Genomic DNA, 15,000 nt, shown 5'->3' on the forward strand with positions numbered 1-15,000 from the left:
GTAAGAGCTCAGCGGAGCAGCCACTCAGGCTACCCGGCAATGTGTCACTGTCCCCCGGCCAAGACTTGGCGGCAAGTCCCGGGGAGGAATAGTGCCCATGGAAGTAGCTCAGCGGGAGCAGCTGCTGAGGCTACCCGGGAATGTGTCACTGTCCCCCGGCCAGACTTGGCGGCAGGTCCCGGGGAGGAATAGTGCTCATGGAAGTAGCTCAGCGGGAGCAGCTGCTGAGGCTACCCGGGAATGTGTCACTGTCCCTGGGCCACACTTGGTCGTTGGTTCCTGATGAGGAACATGCCCATGGAAGTAAGAGTTCAGCGGGAGAAGCCGCTCAAGCTACCCGGGAATGTGTCACTGTCCCCCGGCCAGACTTGGCGGCAGGTCCCGGGGAGGAACAGTGCCCATGGAAGTCGGAGCTCCAACCTCCAAGTTGACCTCAGCGGGAGCACTTGCTGAGGCTACCCGGGCATGGGCGACTGTTCCCCGGCCACACTTGGTCGGAGGTCCCGGTGTGGAACATGCCCATGGAAGTTGAAGGGAAGAGAACCGCGAAAGGGAGTCTGGAGGCTGAGCCGCGGCCGAGGAGGTCTCACCGATCCCGGCGTGATTCCAGCCAGGCCCGGTACCCTATACCGAACTCGACAGGGTGGCTGTATCCGGGACCCTGGAACCCTGGGCGGGGAGCCTAGGGGCGAGAGGGGCCCCATGGAGCTCGGGCAGACTAGAAGTACCCTCGTCTGCCCGCTGGAGGGCGCCCTTCCCGGAGCGGAGGGGACCCCCCAAGCGACCAAGTGCAAGCCGAGTTTGGAGCTCGAAACCCGGCCACACTTGGTAGTATGTCCCGGTGAGGAACATGCCCATGGAAGTAAGAGCTCAGCGGGAGCAGCCACTCAGGCTACCCGGGAATGTGTCACTGTCCCCCGGCCAAGACTTGGCGGCAAGTCCCGGGGAGGAATAGTTCCCATGGAAGTAGCTCAGCGGGAGCAGCTGCTGAGGCTACCCGGGAATGTGTCACTGTCCCCCGGCCAGACTTGGCGGCAGGTCCCGGGGAGGAATAGTGCTCATGGAAGTAGCTCAGCGGGAGCAGCTGCTGAGGCTACCCGGGAATGTGTCACTGTCCCTGGGCCACACTTGGTCGTTGGTTCCTGATGAGGAACATGCCCATGGAAGTAAGAGTTCAGCGGGAGAAGCCGCTCAAGCTACCCGGGAATGTGTCACTGTCCCCCGGCCAGACTGGGCGGCAGGTCCCGGGGAGGAACAGTGCCCATGGAAGTCGGAGCTCCAACCTCCAAGTTGACCTCAGCGGGAGCACTTGCTGAGGCTACCCGGGCATGGGCGACTGTTCCCCGGCCACACTTGGTCGGAGGTCCCGGTGTGGAACATGCCCATGGAAGTTGAAGGGAAGAGAACCGCGAAAGGGAGTTTGGAGGCTGAGCCGCGGCCGAGGAGGTCTCACCGATCCCGGCGTGATTCCAGCCAGGCCCGGTACCCTATACCGAACTCGACAGGGTGGCTGTATCCGGGACCCTGGAACCCTGGGCGGGGAGCCTAGGGGCGAGAGGGGCCCCATGGAGCTCGGGCAGACTAGAAGTACCCTCGTCTGCCCGCTGGAGGGCGCCCTTCCCGGAGCGGAGGGGACCCCCCAAGCGACCAAGTGCAAGCCGAGTTTGGAGCTCGAAACCCGGCCACACTTGGTAGTTGGTCCCGGTGAGGAACATGCCCATGGAAGTAAGAGCTCAGCGGGAGCAGCCACTCAGGCTACCCGGCAATGTGTCACTGTCCCCCGGCCAAGACTTGGCGGCAAGTCCCGGGAGGAATAGTGCCCATGGAAGTAGCTCAGCGGGAGCAGCTGCTGAGGCTACCCGGGAATGTGTCACTGTCCCCCGGCCAGACTTGGCGGCAGGTCCCGGGGAGGAATAGTGCTCATGGAAGTAGCTCAGCGGGAGCAGCTGCTGAGGCTACCCGGGAATGTGTCACTGTCCCTGGGCCACACTTGGTCGTTGGTTCCTGATGAGGAACATGCCCATGGAAGTAAGAGTTCAGCGGGAGAAGCCGCTCAAGCTACCCGGGAATGTGTCACTGTCCCCCGGCCAGACTTGGCGGCAGGTCCCGGGGAGGAACAGTGCCCATGGAAGTCGGAGCTCCAACCTCCAAGTTGACCTCAGCGGGAGCACTTGCTGAGGCTACCCGGGCATGGGCGACTGTTCCCCGGCCACACTTGGTCGGAGGTCCCGGTGTGGAACATGCCCATGGAAGTTGAAGGGAAGAGAACCGCGAAAGGGAGTCTGGAGGCTGAGCCGCGGCCGAGGAGGTCTCACCGATCCCGGCGTGATTCCAGCCAGGCCCGGTACCCTATACCGAACTCGACAGGGTGGCTGTATCCGGGACCCTGGAACCCTGGGCGGGGAGCCTAGGGGCGAGAGGGGCCCCATGGAGCTCGGGCAGACTAGAAGTACCCTCGTCTGCCCGCTGGAGGGCGCCCTTCCCGGAGCGGAGGGGACCCCCCAAGCGACCAAGTGCAAGCCGAGTTTGGAGCTCGAAACCCGGCCACACTTGGTAGTTGGTCCCGGTGAGGAACATGCCCATGGAAGTAAGAGCTCAGCGGGAGCAGCCACTCAGGCTACCCGGCAATGTGTCACTGTCCCCCGGCCAAGACTTGGCGGCAAGTCCCGGGGAGGAATAGTGCCCATGGAAGTAGCTCAGCGGGAGCAGCTGCTGAGGCTACCCGGGAATGTGTCACTGTCCCTGGGCCACACTTGGTCGTTGGTTCCTGATGAGGAACATGCCCATGGAAGTAAGAGTTCAGCGGGAGAAGCCGCTCAAGCTACCCGGGAATGTGTCACTGTCCCCCGGCCAGACTTGGCGGCAGGTCCCGGGGAGGAACAGTGCCCATGGAAGTCGGAGCTCCAACCTCCAAGTTGACCTCAGCGGGAGCACTTGCTGAGGCTACCCGGGCATGGGCGACTGTTCCCCGGCCACACTTGGTCGGAGGTCCCGGTGTGGAACATGCCCATGGAAGTTGAAGGGAAGAGAACCGCGAAAGGGAGTTTGGAGGCTGAGCCGCGGCCGAGGAGGTCTCACCGATCCCGGCGTGATTCCAGCCAGGCCCGGTACCCTATACCGAACTCGACAGGGTGGCTGTATCCGGGACCCTGGAACCCTGGGCGGGGAGCCTAGGGGCGAGAGGGGCCCCATGGAGCTCGGGCAGACTAGAAGTACCCTCGTCTGGCCCGCTGGAGGGCGCCCTTCCCGGAGCGGAGGGGACCCCCCAAGCGACCAAGTGCAAGCCGAGTTTGGAGCTCGAAACCCGGCCACACTTGGTAGTATGTCCCGGTGAGGAACATGCCCATGGAAGTGAGAGCTCAGCGGGAGCAGCCACTCAGGCTACCCGGGAATGTGTCACTGTCCCCCGGCCAAGACTTGGCGGCAAGTCCCGGGGAGGAATAGTGCCCATGGAAGTAGCTCAGCGGGAGCAGCCACTCAGGCTACCCGGGAATGTGTCACTGTCCCCCGGCCAAGACTTGGCGGCAAGTCCCGGGGAGGAATAGTGCCCATGGAAGTAGCTCAGCGGGAGCAGCCACTCAGGCTACCCGGGAATGTGTCACTGTCCCTCGGCCACACTTGGTCGTAGGTCCCGGTGAGGAACATGCCCATGGAAGTCGGAGCTCCAACCTCCAACCGGGTGAAGCCTCCGAGAGCTAGCCGGGAATAGGGCGCAATCCCGGGCTACCGCCCTCCAGGCTTGCCCCGGTCGAAAGACCTACGTCCTCGCACCAGCACAAGCGCAAAAATTTTCTAAGTGTGGGAGAACCGAGGACCCGCCCGGTGGCACTCTGCCTCTCGCTGCCGCCCTCCTGGAAGCGTCCTCGGTCACTGTGTGTGCGGCAGATATCAGAGCTCCGGAAAGGTGAAAAAGAACCGGTAAGAGGGCGAATCCGGCAGCTCCCTGCCGGGCGAGGACCACCGCGAGCGGCGGGGACGTCAGACGGGAGACGCGCGGCGGACCTTCCGTCGGAGTGCCTGGGATTTTGACCTCGGAGAAGTTCGAAAAAATTATGCGGTCGGAGCTGTCTGCCCCGGCCGGGGAAGGCTCACCGCCGGCGGCTGCCAACCCCTGGCTTGCCCGCTGGATGCCCTTTCGGAGGCTGCTGAAAAAGAACTGTCAGGCGGGCACCTCTCGGAAGAACGCAGACCAAACGACCGGTAAAAATTTTGGGCGATCCGACACGTAGTGCACCTTCGGCGGCAGAGAAAAGCAGCAAAAATACCGGTCAGAGAAGGGGAGTTTTGGTCGACTCTGCCAGGTTTTTGCACTAAGTCAGATCCGTAATGCCAGCGGGACTGAGTCGCTTTTGCGTGCCGTGGTCCTGGAGGCCTGCTCGGACAGAGCGGTCCTTCGGGTCCCGCGGGAAGGGGCATTTCATGTTCCTCTGCGGGAGGTGATCCATTTTCTGCGGGAAATGGCGAGCCCCTTCGGCTACAAGAGTGTGTAGGTCCCGCTCAACAGTCTACGTCCTTAACCATCGGGGACTTTGTAGATTTTGCCCAAAATCGCTCTCCGCAGAACAGAGCGTGAGGTCTCCGCGGCGGAGGCCGGAAAAGGTGCGAGGTGAGCGGCATGGTATGACTGGGCTCGTGCCGCTCACTGCTACCCGGAGCGTGGCGCCCTCCGGGTAAAAGGCTAGCCGGGGCGAGTAGGTGGGATGACGGGCGCATAAGCAACGCCGTCCCCGCCGTACAAGGTGCCGGTGGCCTGGCGAACCACCGGCGTAAGGCTAGCCAGGGCGGACCGCGGGGCAGAGGGCGCATAAGCCACGCTCTCTCTCCATCCCACCAGCACAAGCGAAATATTTTCAAAGTGTGGGAGAACCGGCTTCCCGACCGGTGGCACTCTGCCTCTCGCTGCCGCCCTCCTGGAAGCGTCCTCGGTCACTCGGAGTACGGCAGATTTAAGAGCTCCGGAATGGTGAAAAAGAACCGGAGAGAGGGCGACTCCGGCTTCTCTCTGCCGGGCGAGGACCACCGCAGGCGGCGGGGACGTCTGACAGGAGACGGCGCTGCGGGCAGGCTTTAAAAGTGCATGGGGTTTTGGCCTCGGCAAAAGTCGAAAAAATTATGCGGTCGGAGCTGTCTGCCCCGGCCGGGGAAGGCTCACCGCCGGCGGCTGCCAACCCCTGGCTTGCCCGCTGGATGCCCTTTCGGAGGCTTCTGAAAAAGAACTGTCAGGCGGGCACCTCTCGGAAGAACCGCAGACCAAAACGACCGGTAAAAATTTTGGGCGATCCGACCCGTAGTGCACCTTCGGCGGCAGAGAAAAGCAACAAAAATACCGGTCAGAGAAGGGGAGTTTTGGTCGACTCTGCCAGGTTTTTGCACTAAGTCAGATCCGTAATGCCAGCGGGACTGAGTCGCTTTTGCGTGCCGTGGTCCTGGAGGCCTGCTCGGACAGAGCGGTCCTGCGGGTCCCGCGGGAAGGGGCATTTCATGTTCCTCTGCGGGAGGTGATCCATTTTCTGCGGGAAATGGCGAGCCCCTTCGGCTACAAGAGTGTGTAGGTCCCGCTGAACAGTCTACGTCCTTAACCATCGGGGACTTTGTAGATTTTGCCCAAAATCGCTCTCCGCAGAACAGAGCGTGAGGTCTCCGCGGCGGAGGCCGGAAAAGGTGCGAGGTGAGCGGCATGGTATGACTGGGCTCGTGCCGCTCACTGCTACCCGGAGCGTGGCGCCCTCCGGGTAAAAGGCTAGCCGGGGCGAGTAGGTGGGATGACGGGCGCATAAGCAACGCCGTCCCCGCCGTACAAGGTGCCGGTGGCCTGGCGAACCACCGGCGTAAGGCTAGCCAAGGGCGTACCGCGGGGCAGAGGGCGCATAAGCCACGCTCTCTCTCCATCCCACCAGCACAAGCGAAAAATTTTCAAAGTGTGGGAGAACCGGCTTCCCGACCGGTTGCACTCTGCCTCTCGCTGCCGCCCTCCTGGAAGCGTCCTCGGTCACTCGGAGTATGGCAGATTTAAGAGCTCCGGAATGGTGAAAAAGAACCGGAGAGAGGGCGACTCCGGCTTCTCTCTGCCGGGCGAGGACCACCGCAGGCGGCGGGGACGTCTGACAGGAGACGGCGCTGCGGGCAGGCTTTAAAAGTGCATGGGGTTTTGGCCTCGGCGAAAGTCGAAAAAATTATGCGGTCGGAGCTGTCTGCCCCGGCCGGGGAAGGCTCACCGCCGGCGGCTGCCAACCCCTGGCTTGCCCGCTGGATGGCCTTTCGGAGGCTGCTGAAAAAGAACTGTCAGGCGGGCACCTCTCGGAAGAACCGCAGACCAAAACGACCGGTAAAAATTTTGGGCGATCCGACCCGTAGTGCACCTTCGGCGGCAGAGAAAAGCAACAAAAATACCGGTCAGAGAAGGGGAGTTTTGGTCGACTCTGCCAGGTTTTTGCACTAAGTCAGATCCGTAATGCCAGCGGGACTGAGTCGCTCTTGCGTGCCGTGGTCCTGGAAGCCTGCTCGGACAGAGTGGTCCTTCGGGTCCCGCGGGAAGGGGCATTTCATGTTCCTCTGCGGGAGGTGGTCCATTTTCTGCGGGAAATGGCGAGCCCCTTCGGCTGCAAGAGTGTGTAGGTCCCGCTCAACAGTCTACGTCCTTAACCATCGGGGACTTTGTAGATTTTGGTCAAGATCGCCCCCCGCATGTCCTAGCGGGAGGTCTCCGCGGCGGAGGCCGGAAAAGGTGCGAGGTGAGCGGCATGGTATGACTGGGCTCGTGCCGCTCACTGCTACCCGGAGCGTGGCGCCCTCCGGGTAAAAGGCTAGCCGGGGCGAGTAGGTGGGATGACGGGCGCATAAGCAACGCCGTCCCCGCCGTACAAGGTGCCGGTGGCCTGGCGAACCACCGGCGTAAGGCTAGCCAAGGGCGTACCGCGGGGCAGAGGGCGCATAAGCCACGCTCTCTCTCCATCCCACCAGCACAAGCGAAAAATTTTCAAAGTGTGGGAGAACCGGCTTCCCGACCAGTTGCACTCTGCCTCTCGCTGCCGCCCTCCTGGAAGCGTCCTCGGTCACTCGGAGTATGGCAGATTTAAGAGCTCCGGAATGGTGAAAAAGAACCGGAGAGAGGGCGACTCCGGCTTCTCTCTGCCGGGCGAGGACCACCGCAGGCGGCGGGGACGTCTGACAGGAGACGGCGCTGCGGGCAGGCTTTAAAAGTGCAAGGGGTTTTGGCCTCGGCGAAAGTCGAAAAAATTATGCGGTCGGAGCTGTCTGCCCCGGCCGGGGAAGGCTCACCGCCGGCGGCTGCCAACCCCTGGCTTGCCCGCTGGATGGCCTTTCGGAGGCTGCTGAAAAAGAACTGTCAGGCGGGCACCTCTCGGAAGAACCGCAGACCAAAACGACCGGTAAAAATTTTGGGCGATCCGACCCGTAGTGCACCTTCGGCGGCAGAGAAAAGCAACAAAAATACCGGTCAGAGAAGGGGAGTTTTGGTCGACTCTGCCAGGTTTTTGCACTAAGTCAGATCCGTAATGCCAGCGGGACTGAGTCGCTCTTGCGTGCCGTGGTCCTGGAAGCCTGCTCGGACAGAGTGGTCCTTCGGGTCCCGCGGGAAGGGGCATTTCATGTTCCTCTGCGGGAGGTGGTCCATTTTCTGCGGGAAATGGCGAGCCCCTTCGGCTGCAAGAGTGTGTAGGTCCCGCTCAACAGTCTACGTCCTTAACCATCGGGGACTTTGTAGATTTTGGTCAAGATCGCCCCCCGCATGTCCTAGCGGGAGGTCTCCGCGGCGGAGGCCGGAAAAGGTGCGAGGTGAGCGGCATGGTATGACTGGGCTCGTGCCGCTCACTGCTACCCGGAGCGTGGCGCCCTCCGGGTAAAAGGCTAGCCGGGGCGAGTAGGTGGGTTGACGGGCGCATAAGCCACGCCGTCCCCGCCGTACAAGGTGCCGGTGGCCTGGCGAACCACCGGCGTAAGGCTAGCCAAGGGCGTACCGCGGGGCAGAGGGCGCATAAGCCACGCTCTCTCTCCATCCCACCAGCACAAGCGAAAAATTTTCAAAGTGTGGGAGAACCGGCTTCCCGACCGGTGGCACTCTGCCTCTCGCTGCCGTCCTCCTGGAAGCGTCCTCGGTCACTCGGAGTACGGCAGATTTCAGACCTCCGGAATGGTGAAAAAGAACCGGAGAGAGGGCGACTCCGGCTTCTCTCTGCCGGGCGAGGACCACCGCAGGCGGCGGGGACGTCTGACAGGAGACGGCGCTGCGGGCAGGCTTTAAAAGTGCATGGGGTTTTGGCCTCGGCAAAAGTCGAAAAAATTATGCGGTCGGAGCTGTCTGCCCCGGCCGGGGAAGGCTCACCGCCGGCGGCTGCCAACTCATGGCTTGCCCGCTGGATGGCCTTTCGGAGGCTTCTGAAAAAGAACTGTCAGGCGGGCACCTCTCGGAAGAACCGCAGACCAAAACGACCGGTAAAAATTTTGGGCGATCCGACCCGTAGTGCACCTTCGGCGGCAGAGAAAAGCAACAAAAATACCGGTCAGAGAAGGGGAGTTTTGGTCGACTCTGCCAGGTTTTTGCACTAAGTCAGATCCGTAATGCCAGCGGGACTGAGTCGCTTTTGCGTGCCGTGGTCCTGGAGGCCTGCTCGGACAGGGCGGTCCTTTCGGGTCCCGCGGGAAGGGGCATTTCATGTTCCTCTGCGGGAGGTGGTCCATTTTCTGCGGGAAATGGCGAGCCCCTTCGGCTGCAAGAGTGTGTAGGTCCCGCTCAACAGTCTACGTCCTTAACCATCGGGGACTTTGTAGATTTTGGTCAAGATCGCCCCCCGCATGTCCTAGCGGGAGGTCTCCGCGGCGGAGGCCGGAAAAGGTGCGAGGTGAGCGGCATGGTATGACTGGGCTCGTGCCGCTCACTGCTACCCGGAGCGTGGCGCCCTCCGGGTAAAAGGCTAGCCGGGGCGAGCAGGTGGGTTGACGGGCGCATAAGCCACGCCGTCCCCGCCGTACAAGGTGCCGGTGGCCTGGCGAACCACCGGCGTAAGGCTAGACAGGGCGGACCGCGGGGCAGAGGGCGCATAAGCCACGCCGTCCCCGCTGTACAAGGTGCCGGTGGCCTGGCGAACCACCGGCGTAAGGCTAGCCAAGGGCGTACCGCGGGGCAGAGGGCGCATAAGCCACGCTCTCTCTCCATCCCACCAGAACAAGCGAAAAATTTTCAAAGTGTGGGAGAACCGGGGACCCGACCGGTGGCACTCTGCCTCTCGCTGCCGCCCTCCTGGAAGCGTCCTCGGTCACTCGGTGTCCGGCAGATTTCAGAGCTCCGGAATGGTGAAAAAGAACCGGTGAGAGGGCGAAACCGGCTTCTCTCTGCCGGGCGAGGACCACCGCAGGCGGCAAGGGACGTCTGCCAGGAGACGGCGCTGCGGGCAGGCTTTAAAAGTGCATGGGGTTTTGGCCTCGGCGAAAGTCGAAAAAAATTTGCGGTCGGAGCTGTCTGCCCCGGCCGGGGAAGGCTCACCGCCGGCGGCTGCCAACCCCTGGCTTGCCCGCTGGATGCCCTTTCGGAGGCTGCTGAAAAAGAACTGTCAGGCGGGCACCTCTCGGAAGAACCGCAGACCAAAACGACCGGTAAAAATTTTGGGCGATCCGACCCTCAGTGCACCTTCGGCGGCAGAGAAAAGCAACAAAAACACCGGTCAAAGAAGGGAGGTTTTGGTCGACTCTGCCTGGTTTTTGCACAAAGTCAGATCCGTAATGCCAGCGGGACTGAGTCGCTTTTGCGTGCCGTGGTCCTGGAGGCCTGCTCGGACAGAGCGGTCCTTCGGGTCCCGCGGGAAGGGGCATTTCATGTTCCTCTGCGGGAGGTGGTCCATTTTCTGCGGGAAATGGCGAGCCCCATCGGCTACAAGAGTGTGTAGGTCCCGCTCAACAGTCTACGTCCTTAACCATCGGGGACTTTGTAGATTTTGGCAGAAATCGCCCCCCGCAGGTCCTAGCGGGAGGTCTCCGCGGCGGAGGCCGGAGAGGGCGCGAGGTGAGCGGCATGGTATGACTGGGTTCGTGCCGCTCACTGGTACCCGGAGCGTGGCGCCCTCCGGGTAAAAGGCTAGCCGGGGCGAGTAGGTGGGTTGACGGGCGCATAAGCCACGCCGTCCCCGCCGTACAAGGTGCCGGTGGCCTGGCGAACCACCGGCGTAAGGCCAGCCAGGGCGGACCGCGGGGCAGAGGGCGCATAAGCCACGCTCTCTCTCCATCCCACCAGAACAAGCGAAAAATTTTCAAAGTGTGGGAGAACCGGCGACCCGACCGGTGGCACTCTGCCTCTCGCTGCCGCCCTCCTGGAAGCGTCCTCGGTCACTCGGTGTCCGGCAGATTTCAGAGCTCCGGAATGGTGAAAAAGAACCGGAGAGGGGGCGACTCCGGCTTCTCTCTGCCGGGCGAGGACCACCGCAGGCGGCAAGGGACGTCTGACAGGAGACGGCGCTGCGGGCAGGCTTTAAAAGTGCATGGGGTTTTGGCCTCGGCGAAAGTCGAAAAAATTTTGCGGTCGGAGCCGTCTGCCCCGGCCGGGGAAGGCTCACCGCCGGCGGCTGCCAACCCCTGGCTTGCCCGCTGGATGGCCTTTCGGAGGCTGCTGAAAAAGAACTGTCAGGCGGGCACCTCTCGGAAGAACCGCAGACCAAAACGACCGGTAAAAATTTTGGGCGATCCGACCCTCAGTGCACCTTCGGCGGCAGAGAAAAGCATCAAAAATACCGGTCAAAGAAGCGAGGTTTTGGTCGACTCTGCCAGGTTTTTGCACAAAGTGTTGGCATCGTGCGGCGTCGCGCTTTGCCGTACCGTATCCCCAATGGAGCGGCGCCCGGCGGGGTAGGCTAGCCATGTGAGGTCGAGGGCGGGAGGACGGGACGTAAGCCAGGCCGTTCTCCACAAGAAATTCCGGACGCGGAGACCCCTTCTCCGCCCTACGGTCCCCAATGGGGTGGCGCCCGGCGGGTGAGGCTAGCCATGGGAGGACGGGACGTAAGCCAGGCCGTTCTCCACAAGAAATTCCGTACGCGGAGACCCCTTCTCCGCCCTACGGTCCCCAATGGGGTGGCGCCCGGCGGGTGAGGCTAGCCATGTGAGGTCGAGGGCGGGAGGACGGGACGTAAGCCAGGCCGTTCTCCACAAGTAAATTCCGGACGCGGAGACCCCTTCTCCGCCCTACGGTCCCCAATGGGGTGGCGCCCGGCGGGTGAGGCTAGCCGTGTGAGGTCGAGGGCGGGAGGACGGGACGTAAGCCAGGCCGTTCTCCACAAGTAAATTCCGGACGCGGAGACCCCTTCTCCGCCCTACGGTCCCCAATGGGGTGGCGCCCGGCGGGTGAGGCTAGCCATGTGAGGTCGAGGGCGGGAGGACGGGACGTAAGCCAGGCCGTTCTCCACAAGTAAATTCCGGACGCGGAGACCCCTTCTCCGCCCTACGGTCCCCAATGGGGTGGCTCCCGGCGGGTGAGGCTAGCCATGTGAGGTCGAGGGCGGGAGGACGGGACGCAAGCCAGGCCGTTCTCCACAAACTCCCAGCGGTAGAGTCTCGGCTCTCCGCTCTTTTGATCGATCTGACACAGCGCGATCCGGCGGGGCAGGGCACTTTGCTCGGTCAGGGGTATTGGCCCCGGCCGGTTTATGGTAAAGCGTTCCTTAGCCTCAGTCTTGGTCGCGCATCAATCCCCCGCTCCCCGTGAGCGGCTGTGGTCCTCTGCCTAAGGTTGTGTAGCGCGGTGCCAGTGTGGTCCTCGCACGGCCCCGCTCCTGCCACAGCGGTAGGACTCTCTGCTTCGGCTGAGGTTTGCTACGAAGCGTATGGAACGGGCGTACTCCACCGTACCGTGGGTGGGGGGCGGCGGCGGCGGCGGCAGCGTCCAGCGCGGAGCTCCGGCTCCCGCGGCAGCGCCTCGCCTAGTGTCCCTCGGGCAAGTCCAATCGCCCCCCGCCCGGTCGGAGAGCGCAGACACACCTCTGTGTCCACGGTTTATTTCCGCAGCACGAAAAGGGACGGCTCCCGCCTGCTCCTCGCGGCGGCGACGAGGCTTAGACCCACCGTGGCGTATCCGCGGTAGGTATGCTCGTCGGTCGGAGGAGCGGTTGCGGTCGAGTGGTCCCCAGTGTACCCTGTTAGCGCTGCCCGCCTACGCCTGAAGAGCTGCGGACCGAGAAAAAGGTTCGCTCCGCTGCTGACGGCGAAGCGCGCGGCACGCCGCGGAAGAGGAGAGGGAGCGGTCGCCCCCGGGGCGGCTCCCCTCCGAGTCCGGCAGAAGCAGAGATTGTAGCGGAGGGGGGGGTTTCTAAATTCCCCGGGCGTGTTATCCCCAGCGGTAGCCTTTGAACTCTTCAACCGCAAGCACGATCGCACGTTCACAGCACCCGTCACTAGGAGCCGGGCCAGAGGCGGGCGGCAGACGAAACCGACATGAGCGCTTAAGGGTATTGCACCCCCGGCGCCCAGACCCTGGAAATTGAGTCTGCCCCCAAAGCCCACCCGCGTCCTCCTTGGCGCTCCCGGAGTACATGGTCGTAGATGGGCCATCGGTCGCTAATGCCAAACTGCGTCCCAGGGGTGCGTCCCCTCTGACCAACGGCAGACCCATCCCTCTCGCCAATCCGCGGATCCCCGCCAGGTCCCGAACAGGGCTCGTCCTTTAGCGTTTCAAATGCGCCCTCCCCGCCATACGAGGGGTTGAGGACCGTAGCCTTCCCTTACGAGAGGCACCAGGGGTGCGCCTGCTCGAGGGCCCGGCCGTGGGCGTAACGCTTGGGCCGCCCGGGGGAGTCGGTAGACCATGGGAGACCAACACTCGCACACGAACGTTGCCCGTGCTTTTGTGGAAGAGAGCTTCTTGCGAGGTTGTCGCTGCGGTGGCGCCCGGACAAACCCTATCCCTAAAACTTCTGGGGAATTGGCGTCTAAGCCTGCACCCTGCACGGTATCCCTGCACCCACGAAGGGGGCCGTGGAAGGCTTGGGGTCGCGCCGGCGAAACCGACCGGATGCCCGGGGTACTGAACCCCCGGGGTCCCACCCTGGAAATTGAGCCGTCCGACCCCGCCACGTCTTCCTAGTGCTCTCCTTGGCTCCCCCGCCTGTGGGCATCGTTAGGGGCTGCGGTCATCAGCGCCGGCTAAGCTTCGGCAACACGGCCGACCCACCCCTTCGGCGCCTGGGGGTGCCTGGTCCCAGTCCGGGCCGTTCCGTAGGGGCGGCTATCCCTTACATGAGGGACTCGGTGCGTCCGCTCGGGCTGCGGGGCTCCGGCTCCGACAGCCGGGGAGCTGGTTTTGACCGCGGGCCTCCACGGGAACCGGCAGGGACCGGACTAGGCGTCAAGCCGAAAATAACCCCGGCACCCTCTGCTTCCAAAGCGAGGGGACCTTTGGCCGAGCGGGGGCACCGGAAGCCGAACCGACCCCAACCCCTCTTCCTACCCCAGGGCTGGGCTGACCAATCCCCTGATCGGGTCTAAAATGGAAGAAGGGGATTCGAGGGAAGGGGCTGGCGGAAGGCAGTTGCCCGACGGAGTAGGCGAAGGCCAGGCCGTTTCCGAGTCCCGAGCAGAGGAGGGCGAACTCGGCTCTTCATCGACCGACGGCGAGGCGAGGGCGGTGGCTGCCGCGGGGAAGACTCCATTGCTCGTCAGCGCGCTAGGAGCGGGGCCGACTGGCTGCTCGGGGTATGGCATCCCCGGGGGCCCACCCTGGAAATCTTCGCTCCTCAGCCGCTGCAGGTTATAAGGTCCCGCCGCGCGTAAGCGCTCAACTCTCCGACCCACGGATGTCGAGCCCATGGTGAGCCGGCCGTTTCGTACGGGGAAAAGGGGTCCTCTGGCCCCACATCGATCGAGGGGGTTTAGATCCGCGGAGGCACGCACCGCGAGGCGAATCGCTGCTTTTCCCCAAGAGGTTAACCTTCAAACCACCGAGTAGGTTCGGGGCAGGGCCGACAGTCTGCACTGGGGTATTGCATCCCTGGTGGGGCGACCCTGGAAATCTCTGCCCCTTTCCACTCTTTCGGTTGGGCCTCTCGTCGGGGCGAGCGTAAGTCGGCAAGCAGACGTGGGAAGAGGCTTCTTACCGGTGACACTCCCTTCGTGAGAGAGGCAGGTACTCGCCCCGGACCCCGGTCCAAATCTGCGCGGGCCGGACGGCCTCGGCCCTAGCCGAAGGCCGCTCCCGCGAAGCCAGGGAGCCGAAAAAATAACCCCGACACCCTCCGCGACCTCGCGTGCTTCCAAAGCGAGGGGAACCTTTGGCCGAGCGGGGCACCCGAAGCCGAACCGACCCCAACCCCTCTTCTTACCCCAGGGCTGGGCTGACCAATCCCCTGATCGGGTCTAAAATGGAAGAAGGGGATTCGAGGGAAGGGGCTGGCGGAAGGCAGTTGCCCGACGGAGTAGGCGAAGGCCAGGCCGTTTCCAAATCCCGAGCCAGAGGAGGGCGAACGACGTTCTTCATCGACCGACGGCGAGGCTAGGGCGAGGGCGGTGGCTGCCGCGGGGAAGACTCCATTGCTTGCCAGCGTGCTAGGAGCGGGGCCGACAGGCTGCTCGGGGTATGGCATCCCCGGGGGCCCACCCTGGAAATCTTCGCTCCTCAGCCGCTGCAGGTTATAAGGTCCCGCCGCGCGTAAGCGCTCAACTCCCCGACCCACGGACGTCGAGCCCATGGTGAGCTGACAGTTTCGTACGGGGAAAAGGGGTCCTCTGGCCCCACATCGATCGAGGGGGTTTAGATCCGCGGAGGCACGCACCGCGAGGCGAATCGCTGCTTTTCCCCAAGAGGTTAACCTTCAAACCACCGAGTAGGTTCGGGGCAGGGCCGACTGTCTGCACTGGGGTATTGCATCCCTGGTGGGGCGACCCTGGAAATCTCTGCCCCTTTCCACTCTTTCGGTTGGGCCTCTCGTCGGGGCGAGCGTAAGTCGGCAAGCAGACGTGGGAAGAGGCTTCTTACCGGTGACACTCCCTTCGTGAGAGAGGCAGGTA

This window comes from Engystomops pustulosus, unplaced genomic scaffold (genome assembly GCF_040894005.1).
Source record: "Engystomops pustulosus unplaced genomic scaffold, aEngPut4.maternal MAT_SCAFFOLD_513, whole genome shotgun sequence".
Classification (NCBI taxonomy): Eukaryota; Metazoa; Chordata; class Amphibia; order Anura; family Leptodactylidae; genus Engystomops; species Engystomops pustulosus.